The sequence below is a fragment of the Heterodontus francisci genome, chromosome 15, assembly GCF_036365525.1.
Source record: "Heterodontus francisci isolate sHetFra1 chromosome 15, sHetFra1.hap1, whole genome shotgun sequence".
NCBI lineage: Eukaryota > Metazoa > Chordata > Chondrichthyes > Heterodontiformes > Heterodontidae > Heterodontus > Heterodontus francisci.
In genome coordinates, this window is record NC_090385.1 from 54,557,603 (window position 1) to 54,575,179 (window position 17,577).

At 42.2% G+C, this 17,577-nt stretch overlaps 1 protein-coding gene across 5 annotated transcripts in view; it reads left to right on the plus strand.

The window, feature by feature from the left end:
- The window catches only part of LOC137377667 (BCL-6 corepressor-like protein 1), a 355,666-nt gene that overhangs the window by 61,761 nt on the left and 276,328 nt on the right, over positions 1 to 17,577 (plus strand). For 2 of the 5 annotated variants that reach the window (XM_068047572.1, XM_068047569.1), the window contains exon 1: positions 3,746 to 3,930. The exons of 2 other annotated variants lie outside the window; for them this stretch is intronic. The gene's annotated coding sequence lies outside the window, so the exon portion shown is untranslated. Of the gene's footprint in view, positions 1 to 3,745; positions 3,931 to 5,490; positions 5,588 to 17,577 lie in introns of those variants that run through there. One more of the 5 variants, XM_068047571.1, reaches the window with a different exon arrangement.

Genomic DNA, 17,577 nt, shown 5'->3' on the forward strand with positions numbered 1-17,577 from the left:
AATCTCTGACTCCCTTTGTTTGACTATTTGTCATATTCCCACTTTCTATGCCTCTGTCATTTTCCCTCAGTCATTTTCCCTCATATCTTCTTCTCTCTGTGTCTCTGATCTTCTGTCTGTCTCTAATCCTCCTTCTTGTATCTTTCCCCATCTTTTCTACACAAAAAAATCTTTCTATCTGGTTGTAATTTTCTATCTGCCTTTCACTCCAACTCTGTCCATGTCCGATTTTCCATCTATCAATTGTGATTCTCTTCCTCTTTTCCTTTTTGGTATTTATTTAATCAATACAGAAGATAGTTAAATACAATCAAGAGCATTAACAGATTAAAAATGAATCAGGAATCTCTTGCCAATACCTAAGCAAATTTATTAAGGGCCAGGCAATGACCATCTCCGACAAGAGGAATCTAACCATCTCCTCTTGGCGTTCAATACATTATGTTTGCTGAACCCCCACCATCAAAATCCTGGGATTAACCATTGACCAAAAACTTAACTGGACCAGCCATATAAATACTGTGGCTACAAGAGCAGGTCAAAGATTAGGAATTCTGCAGTGAGTAACTCACCACCTGACTCCTCAAAGCCGGTCCACCATCTACAAGGGCAAGTGATGGACTACTTTCTATTTGCCTGGATGAGTGCAGCTCCAACAACACTCAAGAAGCTTGACAGCATCCAGGACAAAGCAGCTCGCTTGATTTGCACCCCATCCACCACATTAAACCTTCACTCCCTCCACCACTGCACACAGTGGAAGAGGTGTATACCATCTACAAGATGCACTGCAGCGACTCACCAAGGCTCCTTCAGCAGCACCTCCCAAACCCGCAACCTTTACTACCTAGAAGAACAAAGGCAGCAGATGCATGGGAACACCACTACCTGCAAATTCTCCTCCAAGTCACACACCATCCTGACTTGGAACTATATTGTCATTCCTTCATCGTCACTCGGCTCTCATTGATCAGAAACTTAACTGAATTAGCCATATAAAGACAGGGGTTACAAAATTCTGGAACTTCCTCCCTAACAGCACTGTGGGTGTACCTACACCACATGGACTGCAGCGGTTCAAGAAGGTGGCTCACCACCACCGTCTCAAGGGTAATTAGGAATGGGCAGTAAATGCTGGCCTTGCCTGTGACGCTCACATCCCACGAATGAATTTAAAAAATCAATAGGTAACTGAAGTGTATAGCACAAACAAGAAATGCTGGAAATACTCAGCAGGTCTGGCAGCATCTGTGGAGAGAGAAACAGAGTTAACGTTTCAGGTCAGTGACCCTTCTTCAGAATTTCCAGCATTTCTTGTTTGTGTTTCAGATTTCCAGCATTTGCAGTATTTTGCTTTTATTATATTACTGAAGTGTCTTTCTTTGGCCTCCTTATCTCGAGAGACAATGGGTAAGCGCCTGGAGGTGGTCAGTGGTGTGTGGAGCAGCGCCTGGAGTGGCTATAAAGGCCAATTCCAGAGTGACAGGCTCTTCCACAGGTGCTGCAGAAAAATTTGTTTGTCGGGGCTATTACACAGTTGGCTCTCCCCTTGCGCTTCTGTCTTTTTTCCTGCCAACTGCTAAGTCTCTTCGACTCGCCACACTTTAGCCCCACCTTTATGGCTGCCCGTATAGACTAGGAAAGTCCCAGGTTTAATGCCCTCTCTGTTACCTTAGTTACCTGATTTCCATGATGTTGGTAGGGCAATGTACTCGTGTCCCTGGATTAGGGAAAAGTAAAAATCAACCAATGAACTCCTGATTAAAGTCATGCAACCCTTGCAGAAGTGTTTATAAGATCAGCAGGTTAGGAAAAGTTTGAGCTTTTGAAGTTCCTTACGAAGAAGAGAACTTCAGTTCATTTCTCTCAGGATAGGCTTAACCAATTATATCTTACTTTAACTGATTAATGAACTAACTGCCACTATTGTCTTGAAACATTTTCATTTGGAAGCTTTTCTCCAAGCTCGCATTGATACTGGGTGCAGAGTTCTGAATACTTCAGGAACAGTGTCAAAAATTCAATTTGCATGCCATAAATTTCTACCTAACTTTTTGGCAAGGTCCACAATGCCACTATTTCTCTTCCTATTTAATTTTACCTATCCACTTCCAGCGGTTTCTCATTGCAGGCTGTGGCTGAAGGCCCAGAGATGCAGACAGCAGCGTATCTGCTGAGGAAGCGGGCCACAGTTGGCTCCTAAGCCACAGTATAGAGACAATATTACAGAACTGTGATTCATGGCAGGAGCCTCATCGGCTGGCAGCTTATATCAAGATATTGTGGGCTGATCTCCATAATTTTTCCGCCATTACAATTAATGGATGTAAGATCATAGAGGTGGGTCTGTAATTTTACACTTGAGAACTATTGAAATGGTAACGACTGGAAGAATGAAAAATCATAGCAGAATGACAATTCTAACACAACCATTACAATAAAGATATTCAGCAGTTTTAAATGGTGATTCTCATGGGTAAAGTTTTACATGACAATCACACCTTTGCAACTCTTTGAAAATAAATTATTCTAAAATTCATTCATCTGGAAACGTCTTCAACTTTCAAACTGCTGCTCTGTTATACATAGGGATCCTGCAAGAAATATGCCTCAATGATGGTTTTACAGATAGGGTGTTTTATACATTTTTACATCAACAGTGAGCAAGAGAGGCATAGCTACCAAGTGTCAGATCACGGGCTGTTGTACATCTGAGCTGGTCTCCTGGTGAGGAGCTAGCATAAGACCAATGCTGGTCATTCTTAAATATTCAGCAGTTAAAAGTAATTCGATTTTCAACTGCATGCATTTATTTTATCAGGATTACCACAGTCTCCCACCCTTATTCTTTGCCAGGATCTCAAAACTGTGGAAACTTATTTACTTTGGCACTTCGACCAGGTTTCCTTTTTTTTGGAAAGTGAATTAATATTGGATGCCATATCGATCGGCATTGGATTGCAAACTTTGATGAGTGAGTTATGAATCAGTAGTTTATTGGTGACTGCCCATGTTCGGAAAATGTTCATGTTGCACGGATGCTTAACGTACTGTGGAGAACACCTGGTGGCTTCGTGCCTGTAAATTATCTGCAGAACTAAGTATAGTGCGACACAAGATGGTGAATGCGAACATGTGAGTGAGCAGGAGTGAAGTTCCTAACGGGGGAGGATATCTATCTCAGGATTTAAAAATGGAGCATTGCCTTGAATTCTTTTCCATGCGTCGGTTTTTGAAAAACTTACCTGCAGCTCTGCAGAAGTTGGTGATTGAAGCGTGATTTTTTTAAAAAAGGATTGGCCATCCTAAGCTATTTCCGATCTCCGGGAAAGGAATCGAAGACACTACAGTACCTCTGCCCCCACTCCCCCCACCCTCTAGATTACCATTTTATTGCAGTGAAAATATCGTGGCCGGTCACTAGATATAATATTTTATTTGGCCTTTTTAAATTACTGCATTACTGTTTTTAATGAATGCTACTTTAAAAATTAATTGAGGTTGGTAATTTAACAGTTTATGGGCCCCACTCGATCAAACCACTCTAGTTAAAAATGATTCATCCGCAAGGTGATATATTGCAACCAAAAATGCAAACCGCCAGCACTGTACCTCGTTGGGAGGGTAGCGTTTTAAAAAAAAAAGTGATGACAAAACGTCGATCTGACAGTAAATAGAGGGTCTGGCTGAGAAGGGTCATTGCCCTTTTAAGGGTGGAGGAGGTTGTTGATACAGATGACGGAAATTGTGTTACAGGGCGGCGGCGTGGCTGCGCAAAGACACTCCGGGGAAATCTCAATTTCTTCACCAATCACCCCCGACAAATCTCTCTGGGCGCTCTTTCTCCTCGTCCCTGAGATCACCAAGCAGCCGGTTAGGAGGAGGAGCGGGGGGGACAGGGAGAGCTTCACTAACTAACAGGCCCCGAAGGTAAGACTGTACCGGGGCTCTGGTGGTGGGGGAGAGATCGGGTTCGCTTTGTTTCTGATGATGATGATGGCTTGGGGATCGCACGGAGAGAGAGAGAGAGAGAGAGACTCGGAAATACATGGAGCGCAGTTGTTTGGGAGCTCAGGGGTGCGATCCTCTGGCAGCCTCGGCTCACACAGACAGAGACACACAGACAGATTGCGAACTCCGCCTGGCTCTGTCAGTAACACCCGGGCTCTATCAATGTCCCTGTTCGCCCGCAGAGCCACCGAGCCAAGAGGGCAACTATCCCAAGTTTGACTGCTCAGTACCAACCCAACACTTGGCAAATTTCTAATCAAATGGAGCAACTTCGGCTTCATTTAAAAACATTGCAATTTTTTTGGAAACACGCAACATATGATAACTTCATAGTTTAGAATAATTTGAGTTGGTGGTGGAGAAATCCGTCATTCAGCTTAGATAAAAGTTGTGAGAATGTCGTTTGGTAAACCCCCACTCCCCTCTAAATTTAATCCATGCCTTCAGCAAGTGTGAAGACGGATAGCACACTGCGATCCCGGGCATCGGTCAGATAAACTCCGAATCAACAGAAGCAATCTGAAAAAAAAGTTGGTGTGAAGTGGGCCTGAATCGCGTAAGAGTCGAATGAATGGATCTGGGACAAATGAGATCTGATGGGCAGGAACGATGTTATCTTTTTTGCAGGGAGTGTACTGTACAAAGGGCAGGACTGTTCAACCCACATCGCCATACCCTAAAGAGGAACCTTCCATTTTTGTTTTACTGTACTGGCTCACCAAGGTCACAGGTTGAAGCGTGAGTGAGCTCAGTGGCAGTATAGCGAAGTATGCATTGAGTATTCGATGGTGAGGGATTGCATTGTATGTGGAATGTCACATAGTTGACAAAAATTACTAGATTGCATTCATTACTCTGGCTCTGGTGACATCATAAGCTGGGAGTCAATTAACAGATATTAACAGGCACCAAAGATTGAATTAGATCTGTAAACTCATCACTGGCCATTTTTTCATAAGTAATACTCTAGTTTTAGTCTGAAATCAAACTTTGTTCTCAACTTTTATTAGTGAGCTCACTAGATGCAGTAGAGGGTGCAAGCATGTAAGTGACGAGGTAACAAGGCTGAATGCTATATCTGACCTCAATATACACTGCCTCATATTGGGCAGATTCCTTAGTATTTCAGCAGTCTTCAGCACATTGTCAGTAAAGAAATTATGTAAAGCATATATTCACGGGAAATGTTGCAGATCTGTCAGCATTTCAATGGGAAAGTTTGGTTAACATTTTGAATGGTGAACTTTTGTCAGAAAAGAGTCTGCAGCTGAAACCTTAACCTGTTTGTCCTCCTTTGGATGTTGTCGGACCTGCTGTGCTTTTCCAGCTATTCCAGTATTTTTTAAAATCTCTTTTCATCTCCATTCAATATATCTGAGAGTCTCAGCTGGTTTTTGGGCTGAAGTTTGCAAGATTAATCAATCCATAAAGAGAAACTTTATAAGCTTTAGTAAGTCAGTCTTGTCATTCTTTTTATAGTGTACATTTTAATTTCCTTGATCCTTAAAACGATGATTGGCATCACAGTATGCAGTAAATAGCGACTGAAGCCAACTGTCATTCAACAGAATTGCAGGTAGGATATATCACCTCTCTTTTCTGATGTTCACAAGTGAGAAATGCTCTTTGAAGGGAGAGAAGACAGGAATATTTAGTATATCATAATAAAGGTATAATGATCTGGTTTGACCATTAACACAAAGTTCTAAATTACTCAATTTTATACAACCTGGGTGTTCTAGCATATGATGACATGTTCAGAAAAGTACAATATATCATCCATTATACAGACTTGTATCAGTTTAATCTTTGCATGACAATTTTAAAAAATGATTTTGCATGCCCTTAACATTTTAGCACGTTTTTAAGATGCACTAAATTTATTGTGATAAGGCTGATAGTATTTCATCACTTATCAGCTGTCTTATCAGAGATCTGCGCTTGTGACATAGATGCTCATCAGGTGTTCCAATGACCCTGGCCTTCCAGCTGAAGGAAGATGTGTGGTAGTGACTGATCTGCACAGTAGATAGAAAGAAAGAGCTCGTATTCATATTGCACCGCCTTGAGACATCCCAAAGGGCTTCATAGCTAATTAATTATTTTTAAGTGCAGTCTCTACTGTTATACAGGTAAAACAAGAAACTGTTTTTGTGGTGTTGGTTGAGAGATAGATGTTGGTAGGAAATCTGCCCTCCATTGATTATTGCTATGTCATCTTTTACAACCTCTTGAACATACAGACAGGACCTTGCTTTAATGTCTCGTTGGAAAGATGGTACTTCCATCAGTGCAGTTCTCTAATGTCAGCTTAGATTATGTGCTAGCATCTCTGGAGTTGGCTTTAAACCCCAAACTTTCTGACTCTGAGGTGAGAGTGTTCCACTGAGCAAAGCTGACGGTATTAAGTTTATTTCACATGTTATATGCTAGTTTCTAGTCCAGCTTGGGACCACTTAAGGCAGTTTTCCCTTTACCTGTGGCCCCATCTTTGAGCATGACTACTTGTCTGTTAATTTACCGGTAACTGGAATCAGTACAAGAGAGAGAATGCACTTTACGTTGCTGCTGGGATGTGGAACAGTGACATTCAAACAAAGACCTGCTTCTTCATAGCATCGCTTTCCAGTTTTTAGTGCATCTTTGTGTCGTCGTTGTACCTCACTTTCCTTGCCTGCCATCTCTGTTCAGGGAACACATTTAAAGTTGGGCCCTTGATGCCTTCAGAAATTCAGAGTTCAGGTTGTTCATTTGTTGTTTGTAGATGGAAGGAATATCATGCACTTGCTGCTTAAGATATGCTAGCAATGTAGGAGAAGTGTGTGAGAGAGAAACAGTATTTAAGAAATTTAACAAACATTCTTGTTTTATGGTAGATCTGTAAATAAGTTATTGCTCGGGTTATGGCTCTTGACTAGAAATACTAGAGTACCTTTGCATTATGCCTTCAATTTCAGGTGGTTGCTGTTAGTCAACAGAACAAGTTACCATGTGACAATCAGAATAGAAGTTATTTTCCATGTTTAAGTTTGTAATTTAATTCTGTGCTTTTGAATAGTGAACGTGGGATGAGATGTTCGAGGCTTTCACTATATATGGGGCATTACCCAGAAACCACATATATAGTTTCATTCTCAAACTGCTTATTCATGAGAATAACAGGCTGTAGAGTCAGTGAGGTAAACACTTACGAATGAAATTTTTATCTTGCAAAAAGGTGACATGAATATAAAGCAGTGTTCATGTAATATTTGTGTTGACTTTTTTACCAAAATTATTAAAGATAGGAATTTCACACATTAATTGTTTTTCTGCTATTCTTCAATGCTTAAGAGATCCATTCATAATCCAAAAGTCCATCTGAAAACTATAAGTAGTTAACTCTTTCAAGACTGAAATAAACATTATAATACTTTTAGGATTCAGAGTTCCAATTTTTTTAAAAATTGAGACAGCATGGTGAAGACTAAGGCAGAAAGTGCAGGACATCACAAAGGGTGAAAACAATAGGAGAGAAGATAAGGCAAATCAAGAAATAATTTGATGACACCATGTTGAGTTTTAAAAGCCTGTAGGTTATAGGTGTGAGGGAAGACCGAGAAAGGTACGGGATTCCATTTCTTTTATGGGAAAGAGTTGCAGATTTTGCAGTGAGACTCATTTTCAACAATGTGAGGATGCAAGTAGGGGGGAAGAGTTTGGTTAACAGCATACTTGCAATTTAGGACGAAAAAGAGAAGGAAGTTTAGAGAGGCAACAATCATAGTGTTGTTCTGCTGGAATAACAGCCAGAAATTTCGTGAGCATTCCTCTCAATTCTTGATCTGAAGGCAGATGTGAACTTCAGAATCAAATGTGTTATTAGAATGTGCCTTTGTGCTGTGTCAATGTTTGTAAGGAAAGTCCACAAAATGAATACAGTTGGAATTTTGTAAACATTGTAATTTATGGAAAGTTGTGGATCAATCATTTCAGAGCTGGAAAAAGGCAGATCAATTTCAGGAAAGTCTGGGGATTTTTTTTTTTTACCCAGTAGCATTCAGGTATCCCAATTTTGTGTAAAATGTGAAACCTGTTCCGAACCTCAACTCACAAAATGAATTTTGTGGCCGATACTGTACAATATAATGCTCTGCTCAACAGTGACATTGTTGGCGAGTTGGAGAACTGCAATAGGTTGTCGTGTTCAGAATCGATTTCTGACCGAAATGAAATAAGATGCGTGTAAAGAGAGCACAGGATAAGTTTTAAAAAGAAAAATAGAAAATAAAGGATTTGCATTTATATAGTGTCTTTTGTGATGTCACAGTGATTCATATTGCCTCTCAGATAATGAAGTGCTTTTGAAATGAAGTCACTGTAATGTAGGAAATGTGGCAACCAATTTACACACAGCAAGATCCCACAAACAGCAGTGAGAAAAATGGCAAGATAATTTGCATTTGGTAGTCTTAGTTGAGAGCGAACTAAGTGACCAGTACTCCAGGAAAACTCCCCTGCTTTAAAAGATGTCATGTGATCTTTCATCTTCACTGTCACTGGGTCAAAATCCTGGAGCTCCCTTCCTAACAGCACTGTTGGTGCAACTACACCCCAAGCACTGCGGTGGTTTAAGAAGGCAGCTCATCGCCACCTTCTCGAGGGCAATTAGGGATGGGCAATCAATGCTGGCCAAGCCAGTGACACCCACATCCCATGAACGAATAAAAAAAAGACAGGAACTCATTTTAATATCCTATCTGAAAGACAGCACCTCTGGCAAAGCCTTACACCTTCAGTACTGCCCTGAATTATCAGCCTAGATTATGGACTTAAGTTCCTGGAGTAGCGCTTGAACCCATAACCTCTGACTCAGGTGAGACTGCTACGATTGACCCAATTCTGATACTAAACTCATTAAAACTAACTGGAGAACCCCAGCTGCTACCCTGGCTGAGACTAGCTAAGTCAACAAGATTGGGGATCAAACTGTAGACTCTGCGGTTTGCATGTCATTATACTACATCAGGCATGATGCATTTAGGGAAAATTATTTAGGAAACTAATTTTCCTACTCTTTGAAATTTAAAATAAATACACATTAATCAAGCTAAACTTAGTACAACAGCAAAATACTAAAAACAGAAAATGCTAGAAATATTCAGCAGGTCTGGCAGCATCTGTGGAGAGAGAAACAGTTAATGGGTGCAATTTTATGCTCTCCCCTGGGGCAGATTTGGAGACCGGGAGAGCATAAAATCAGGTGGGATGGTGGCAGGGGGGGTGGTGGACTTTGCCGCCACCATCCCGCCTGTGCTGAAATTTAGTCCGGGGTGGGAAGGCCAGCCTTCTCGCCCTGCTGCCAATTGAGGCCCTTACCTGGGTATTTAACCCCCAACTAATGGCTTTTTCCTGCCACAGCTGCAATTACCCATGTGGCAGGCAGCCTTGTCACCCCACGGGAAACACGGCACCAAAAACTGTGTTGGCTGCTTCCCGGCTCTGGTGGGGGGTGTCTTTGAATGAGGGACCCAGCATTGGGAAGGGGGGGCTCACTCCCTGCCCTTGCTGCTGACCCCCCTTCCGTGAGACCCCTCCCACCCTGACCTACCTGAGGCCTGGGTCCAGCAACGATCCTCGGCCTCCAGGATGGTCATCACCAGCAGCAGCCAGTGCCTCCTTGGTGGTGCAGCAGCTGCCAGCCTTTGATTGTCCGCCAGCTCTCCAAGGGCAGGACTTCCAGTGACGGGATCCTAAATCCTATGGAAGGCTGTCCAGTTAAATGTCTGATCGGCACTAAATTCGGCTGGCCTTCTGGAAAAGAGGTGGCGCGGGGATCTCTGTGTCAGTTTCCCCCAATGTCGAGACCCCCGCCGCCAGCATAAAATTCTCCATCATGTTTCAGGTCATTGAGCTGTTGTCAGTTTTGCTTGTTTTGTATGCTGAGAATTGTGAGGAGAGGAAGAGAATAGGGAAAGAGTGTTGTGTTTAGGTTTGGATTTATACAAGGTTTCTGCAGCCAGTGTCAAGGAGTTGCTGTTGTATGTAGTGTTATATCGTTGCCCACAGATCATCCCGTGGAAAATTCTGTTGGTTCTAGTTTTCATAGTCATGAAGTCGGAATGCTGACAGAGGAAGTTAAAAGTAAGGGGAGGAACAGAGTAAGCCGAAAATGAAGAAAGGTGCAGTGTAATGTGTGAGGGAGCAGCCATCAAACGGAGTTCGGGAGAAATAGAGTGTGAAGGGACAGTCAGAGAGTAGGAGAAATTGCAGTGACCTGTAGTCAAGCTCGTGTATTTTGTCTGTGCTCATAATCTGTTCAGCAAGACAAATACACCTTTTCTTTTTCTCACTCCTCATCTGCCAGTTGCATTATCCACTTTGGTACCTTCAGTACTTTAAGGATTTAAATTATATTTTAAAAGAAGTTCTTGAAATGTAATGTGAACTGGGACATGCACTGAAGTTTTAAAGATTTTTCATTTTCTACTTTTAAAATTCACATTGATACTGCTTTTGAAATCATGATCCCAGATATTCTGTGATGGAAACAAAGGCCCCGATTTTCACAGGGTTGGTTTGCATAGGCTGGTGGAGCGGGTGGAGTTTTGGATTGGAATTGTTTTTGCCAGGATTCCCACCTGGAAGCCAGCCTGATTGACAGGGTTGCCTTCCAGTTGTCTGGGGGACACTTCAGAGCAGGTGGCAGCTCCAGGCAGGGAGCCTGCAGGTGCTACTGGGAGCATGATGGGGTGGGTCTGATCGTTGATAGTAGTTCTTTATATGAGGGGGAGTGGTGGGGGGGTGGGGGGGGAGTCTGATCCAGTGCAAGAGGAGGAGCTTGGTGAAACCTTGGGTAGCATTTCTGTTCCTCCTGGCCTACAAACAGTGCTATAAAGGCACTTACCTTCTCTCAGAAGCTGTCTTCACCTTTCCCTACAGCTGCCAGGTTTCCTGAGACCTGCGACCAGTGGCTGGCCAGGGTTAAACCTGCAAAGCAGGTTAAATATTGCAGCTTCCAGCCTCATTAAAACATTTAAATAGCCTCCTGGGAGAAGGTTGGAGCTTGTCTCACCTCCATTAAACTCAGAAATGTGCAGGTTTGAATTGGGTTTGAGATTTTTGAAGTTTCATCTAACCTGACCCAACCCTTTGGAGGTTAAAATTCACCCCAAGTGTAAATGAGCTGAAAAACTACAAAGGACACTCTGTAATTTTATGTTTAAAGCACCTGCAATTCCACAGTTGGAGTTGGAACCCCAGTTGAAGTTGATGCCCCAACCTACCATGAAATACATGGTTTGAGTTGGGAAGTTTTTAGCTCTTTTGCTATTTTGCTCTTGAGACTTCTTCAAGAACAGGCACTGGTTTTAATATAAAAACAGAAAGTGCTGGAAATACTCAGCACGTCTGGCAGCATCTGTGGAGAGAGAAGCAGAGTTAATGTTTCAGGTCTGTGACCTTTCATCAGAACTGGTTTTAATATTTCAGTTTAATGAAACTATATCTGCTTTGTGTAATGTGCAGACTTTTTAACAATGGGAACATTAAGTGAACAACATTTTTTTTATCCTTCGTCCAGCACATATCTGTTTGGAACTTCCCTAACTCACTTTCCCAAACGTTCTAATGACAACAGCCTCACAAGCACTGGGAGGAACAATGTGAAACTGTGTTTTTGCTGAAAAGTTCTGTAATCTTCTGCCTTATTCAAAATGAAACTGTCATTTCCATCCAAGTGCAAAATAATTACTTTTTTATGTTGTTCGTAGGATGAGATTCGTAATTGAATTGAGAGATTACTTAACTGGGTGATTTTTTTTTTTTGTTTTCGTTTTCCTCTCTTCCTATCCTGAAGCTGCTGATTTATGATGAGGTATCATTCTAACAGTGCCAGTAGTCCTCTAGTATGTCTTTCTCTGGCTGTGAGCTTGGACCGTCAGCACAATATTTGTGGAGAACAACCCATTTCACTGTGGTACTGTTTCATAATTGGACTATCAAAAGCTGCACTTTGATCTTTGAGAAGTTTTAAGAGAAGTAGGAAATGAGTTAAAAACGGATTAATATCAAGCCACGTAATTGTTGGTAGGTTAAAACACCAATCTCATCTAGGGTTCCAGCAGAGCTTGATTCTATTCTTCCCAATGTACACAGACATATACTTTTCCAGCAGAGGTCATTGGATAATGAACAAAAATAGGGATCCTGGCTTATTTTTTCTCCTCTCCAAGCTTAAGCTTTCAACTGTGTTTTGATTAATAACTTGTTCAAGTTGGTTGGCAGTGGAAGGGTGTGAGTAATTATTAGGAGAGGTTGTTGCAGTATTGATACTGTATTTTTTTGAAATAGGAGTAAGACTTTCATGGCATTTCCCTGTATGCCCTGGTTCACTATTTTTTCCAGCTGGGTAACAAAATCAATTACTAGCATAATTACCTTGATATTTAGACCTTGTTTGAGAATTGGACTCTGCTTGCAGAACGTTTCTTGTACATAAGTAATTCAGAATCAACTGCAATTGATATTCATTTTTAATAGAAACAGAGCTTTTTCTTTCCTCCACCTCTCTTTTTAGAACCCCTTTTGCTGTTTCTCACAGTTTCACCTTCCACCAGAAGGGTGGGGTGGTCTGGGCCAGAGAGATCTCTATTACTGTCTCTTAGAGTTGTCTGAATGGAGACAAGTTGTTTTTGTAATGGTATATTTGATCCTGAACTATGAAACAGTGGTATGTGACATTTGCTAGGTGAATATCTCTACTAATTTACTCTCAGCCAAAAAGTGGGTGAGCGATTAGCCAACGATGTTGCAGGAGGACGTACAAAGTATAAGGCTTTGGCTCATTTCTCTCTCCCCCACCTCTGTTTAATTATCATCATCCTCCCTTGATGGCCCATCTTATTTCCAGGCATTTTTAATTGTAACAGCAGAATGAGCCTAACCACAGACCTTTCCACACCCATTCTGTGATTGGCTGATAGGAGGTATAGGTCATGTTGAAATGGAATCATTAACAGCCACAACTGAATTTCGTATTGTGCTTTTCACATAACAAAATTTTACAAAGTGGATTATGGGCAAAACAGTGGACACCAAGCACCAAGAGCTGGGTGAAGCGATCAAAACCACAGTCAAAAGTATTAACACAAAGAGGTAAGTTGTGAAGATACATTTGAGAATGGGATTTGCTTCTGCATAATACAGTCAGCATAGCTAAAAATTGTCATGACTAACTCAACGAAGTCACATTGAATAGAGTTGACTGGCAATACGGGGCCTCAGAGTTAAACATACAGACTGCTGGAATAAACATTGTACTATTTCTATGAATTTGACTCTGCTACTTGGTTGCAAATTTAAATATGACAGTAGAGGGCTCTGTTTATTAGAATTTTCTTAAATGTTCTAGTCTGAAAGCATTTAAATTTCTAAAATAAATGAGCATATTGATTATGGCTCATGCTATCCATTTTTTTATTTGGAACGAGCAAAATGCTTAAACATTTAAAAGCCCAATATTTAAAAAGACAAATGTGATGGATCGTGGCACCGTGGCCTCTATTTTTGTTGGATGAGAAGCAGCTTGGTGTACATTATATGTCACAATGCTACATTTGAAGCATATTCTATGGAGTCTTCATGAGACTCCTGCAACTGATGCTGCACCACGACAAAATACATGCTAGGGCACAGCTTTGATTTTTTTTTGCTTTTAAAAATAAATGGTCTTTGACTTTTTTGACTCTCAAACTAAGGCAGTGGGTATTCCAATACTTACCCTGCCCCTTTTGTACAATCAGTCATAGAGTCATTGTGGCACAGAGGAAGCCATTCGGCCTGCTGAGTCCATGCTGGCTCTCTGTAGAGCAATCCAGTCAGTCCCATTCCCTTGCTCTATCCTTTGTAGCCTTGCAAGTTTCCCTCAAGTGCATATCCAATTTCCTTTTGAAATCATTGGTTGTCTCCACTTCCACTACCCTTGTTGGCAGCGAGTTGCATAAAAATGTTCTTCCTCATATTCCCATGTATTTCTTGCCCAAAACCTTAAATCTGTGTCCCCTGGTCCTTGTACCATCAGCTAATGCGAACAGATTTTCTTTGTCTACCTTATCTAAGCCTGTCATAATGTTGTACAGCTATCAAATCTCCCCTCAACCTCTTTTCCAAGGAGAATAACCCCAACTTCTCCAACCTAACCTTGTACCTAACATTCCCTCATTCCTGGAACCATTCTGGTAAATCTCCTCTGCACTGGCTCAAGGACCTTCACATCCTCCCTAAAGTGTGGTGAACAAAACTGGATGCAATAAAAGAAAAAAATAAAGACTTGCATTTATATAGCACCTTTCATGACCAATGGATATCCCATAGCATTTACAACAAATGAAGTACTATTGAAGTGTAATCACTGTTGTAATGTAGGAAATGCGGCAGCTAATTTGCACACAGCAAGCTCCCAGAATCACAGAATTGGTACAGCACAGAAGGAGGCCATTCAGCCCCTCATGTCTGCATTGGCCCTCCGAAAGAACAATTTACGTAGTGTCAATCCCCAGCCTTCTCCTTGTAGCCCTGCACATTCTTCCTTTTCAGATAACAATCCTGTTCCCACTTGAATGCCTAGATTGAGCCTGCCTCTACCACACTTTCAGGCAGCGCATTCCAGATCCTAACCACTTGCTGCATGAAAAAGTTTTCCTCATGTCGTTATTGCTTCTTTTGCCAATTACCTTAAATCTGTACCTTCTTGTTCTCGATCCTTACACCAATGGGAACACATTTTCCCTACCTACTCTGTCCAGACCTCTCATAATTTTGAACAGCTCTATCAAATCTCCTCTCAACCTTCTCTTTTCTCGAAAGAAAACAGTCCCAACTTCTCCACTCTATCCACGTAACTCACCCCTGGAACCATTCTCATGAAACTTTTCTGCATTCTCTCCAATGCCTTCACATCTTTCCCAAAGTGTGGCGCCCGGAAATGGACACAATACTCCAGTTGAGGCCGAACCAGTGTTTTATATAAGTTTAACATAACTTCCTTGTTTTTGTACTCTATTCCCCTATTAGTGAAGCCTAGGATTCTGTATGCTCTATTAACCGTTCTCTCAACCTGTCTTGCCACCTGCAATGATTTTTGCACATATACAGTCAGGTCCCTCTGCTCCTGCGCACCCCATTTAGGATCGTACCCTTTATTTTGTATTGTCTCTCCATGTTCTTCCTATCAAAATGAATCACTTCCCACAAACAGCAATGTGATAGTGACCAGTTAATCTGTTTTTGTGATGTTAATTGAGGGATAAAATATTGGCCAGGACACCAGGGCAATTCCCCTGCTCCTTTTCAAAACAGTGCCATGGGATCCCTTACATCCATCTTAGCAGGCACACGGGGCCTTGGTTTAAAGTCTCATCCGAAAGATGGAATGCTCTAGTTGTGGCCTAACCAGAGCTTTTAAAAGGTTCAGTATAACTTCCCTGCTTTTGTGCTCAGTACCTCTGTGCAGTCCAAGATCCCCCATGCTTTGATAAATACTCCCTCAATATGTCCTGCCACCTTCAAAGTAGAGGCCTGCTACCCGACCCGAACCCAATGGGACCCGGCGACATGTGTTGGGTCGGGCCCATCTTCTGGGGCCGGCTCGGGTCGGGTCGGGCTGAGTCTATGTCGTGTTGGGTCGGGTCGGCCGGACACAAGCTGGAATTAAAAAAAACTTACCTGGGCTGGGAGTCCGGGATGAAACTGAGTCTGCGCAGAGTGACTGGCGTCACTATGACGTCATCGTGCATGCACTGCAGTTTCCGGCAGGTTCGGTGTCAGGAAGGTCGGGTTGGGTTCGGGTCGGGTTGAATAGTGGCGGGTTCGGGTCGGGTCAGGCTTGGGGCAAAATCGGAGGGACTCGGGCCAGGTCGTGCCCGGGTCCGCTGTAGTTCAGTCGGTTCGGGTCGGGTTCCTTTTCCCGACCTAAAGCAGGCCTGTACTTCAAAGATCTATGCACATGAATCCCCACGTCCCTCTGTCCCTGCACACTCTTTAGAACTGTGCCATTTAGTCTATGTTGCCTCTCCTTATTCCTTCTGCCAAACTACATCACCTCACGCTTCTCGTATTAAATTCCATCTGCCACTTGACTGCCCATTCTCGTAGCCTATCTGTGTCCGGTTGTAGGTGATTGGTATCATCGTTACTGCTGCATCTCCAACTTTAGTATCAACAGCAAATATTGAAATATTACTCTGTATTCCAATATCCAAGTCATTTATATATGTCAAAGAAACAGTGGTTCTAGCACTGGCTCTTGGGGAACTGTGCTGTCTGCCATCCTCAAGTCTGAAAAACAACCCTTGCCACAACTCGCTGTTTTCTGTCCTTAAGCCGATTTTTTTTTAATCTAATTGGACACTGACCCCCCCCATTCCGTGAGCCTCAATTTTGTTAACCAGTCTTTTATGTGTTACTTTGTCAAATGTTCTCTTAAAATTCATATGGACAACATCCACTGCATTCACTTCATCAACCTTCTCTGTCTATCTTTGCTCAATGGTGAGCATTTTTATGTTATGCGTCTACTAGAAGAAGAACCTTTCAACCTATTCAACGGGTCTGTATTCAAGCCTAAGCTCGAGAGGTGAAAAGACAAGGTGCAAGCTCAATGCCTCACCGAGCTCAGTACATAGTGTTTAACGGTAATTGATGTGCAATACAAACCTGACTTAACTGGGTTATCAGGATGTGAATACTTATCATATTCTTATTATGGCATTTTTTGTGTGCTAACAACGGCACCGACCTCTTCTGCCTTCATATTTAGTTTGCTGTCAACCTCTCACTATTCTCTGATCTGCAGCAATGCCTGTCCCCATGCTAGTTTTTTGAACACCCCTTTGCCGAAGCAAAGTGAAGCAGAAGACTATGTTCAAGAACACAAGAAATAGGAGCAGGAGTAGACCATATGGCCTGCTCCGCCATTCAATATGATCATGGCTGACCTTAGCCTTCAACTCCACTTTTCTGCCCGCTTGCCATCTCTCTTGATTCCCGGAGACCAAAAATCTGTCTATCCCAACCTTAAATGTATTCAATCGATGGAGCATCCACAACCCTCTGGGGTAGAGAATTCCAAAGATTCACAACCCTTTGAAGTAATTTCTCCTTATCTCAGTCCTAAATGATCAGTCCCCTATCCTGAGACTGTGCCCCATGTTTTAGATTCCCCAACCAGCATCCATCCCCTTCAGAATATTGAATGTTTCAATGAGATAACCTCTCATTCATCTAAACTCCAGAGAATAGAGGCCCAATTTGCTCAACCTCCCATCATACGGCAACCCCCTCATCCCAGGGACCAATTTAGTAAATCTTCGCTGTATCGCCTCCAATGCAAGCATATCCTTTCTTAAATGTGGAGACCAAAACTGCACACAGTACTCCAGATGTGGTCTCACCAAAACCCTGTACAATTGCAGCAAGACTTCTTTATTGCTGTACTCCAATCCCCTTGCAATAAAGGCCATTTGCCTTCCTAGTTGCTTGCTGTACTTGCATGCTAACCTGCTACGTTCCTTGTACAAGCACACCCAA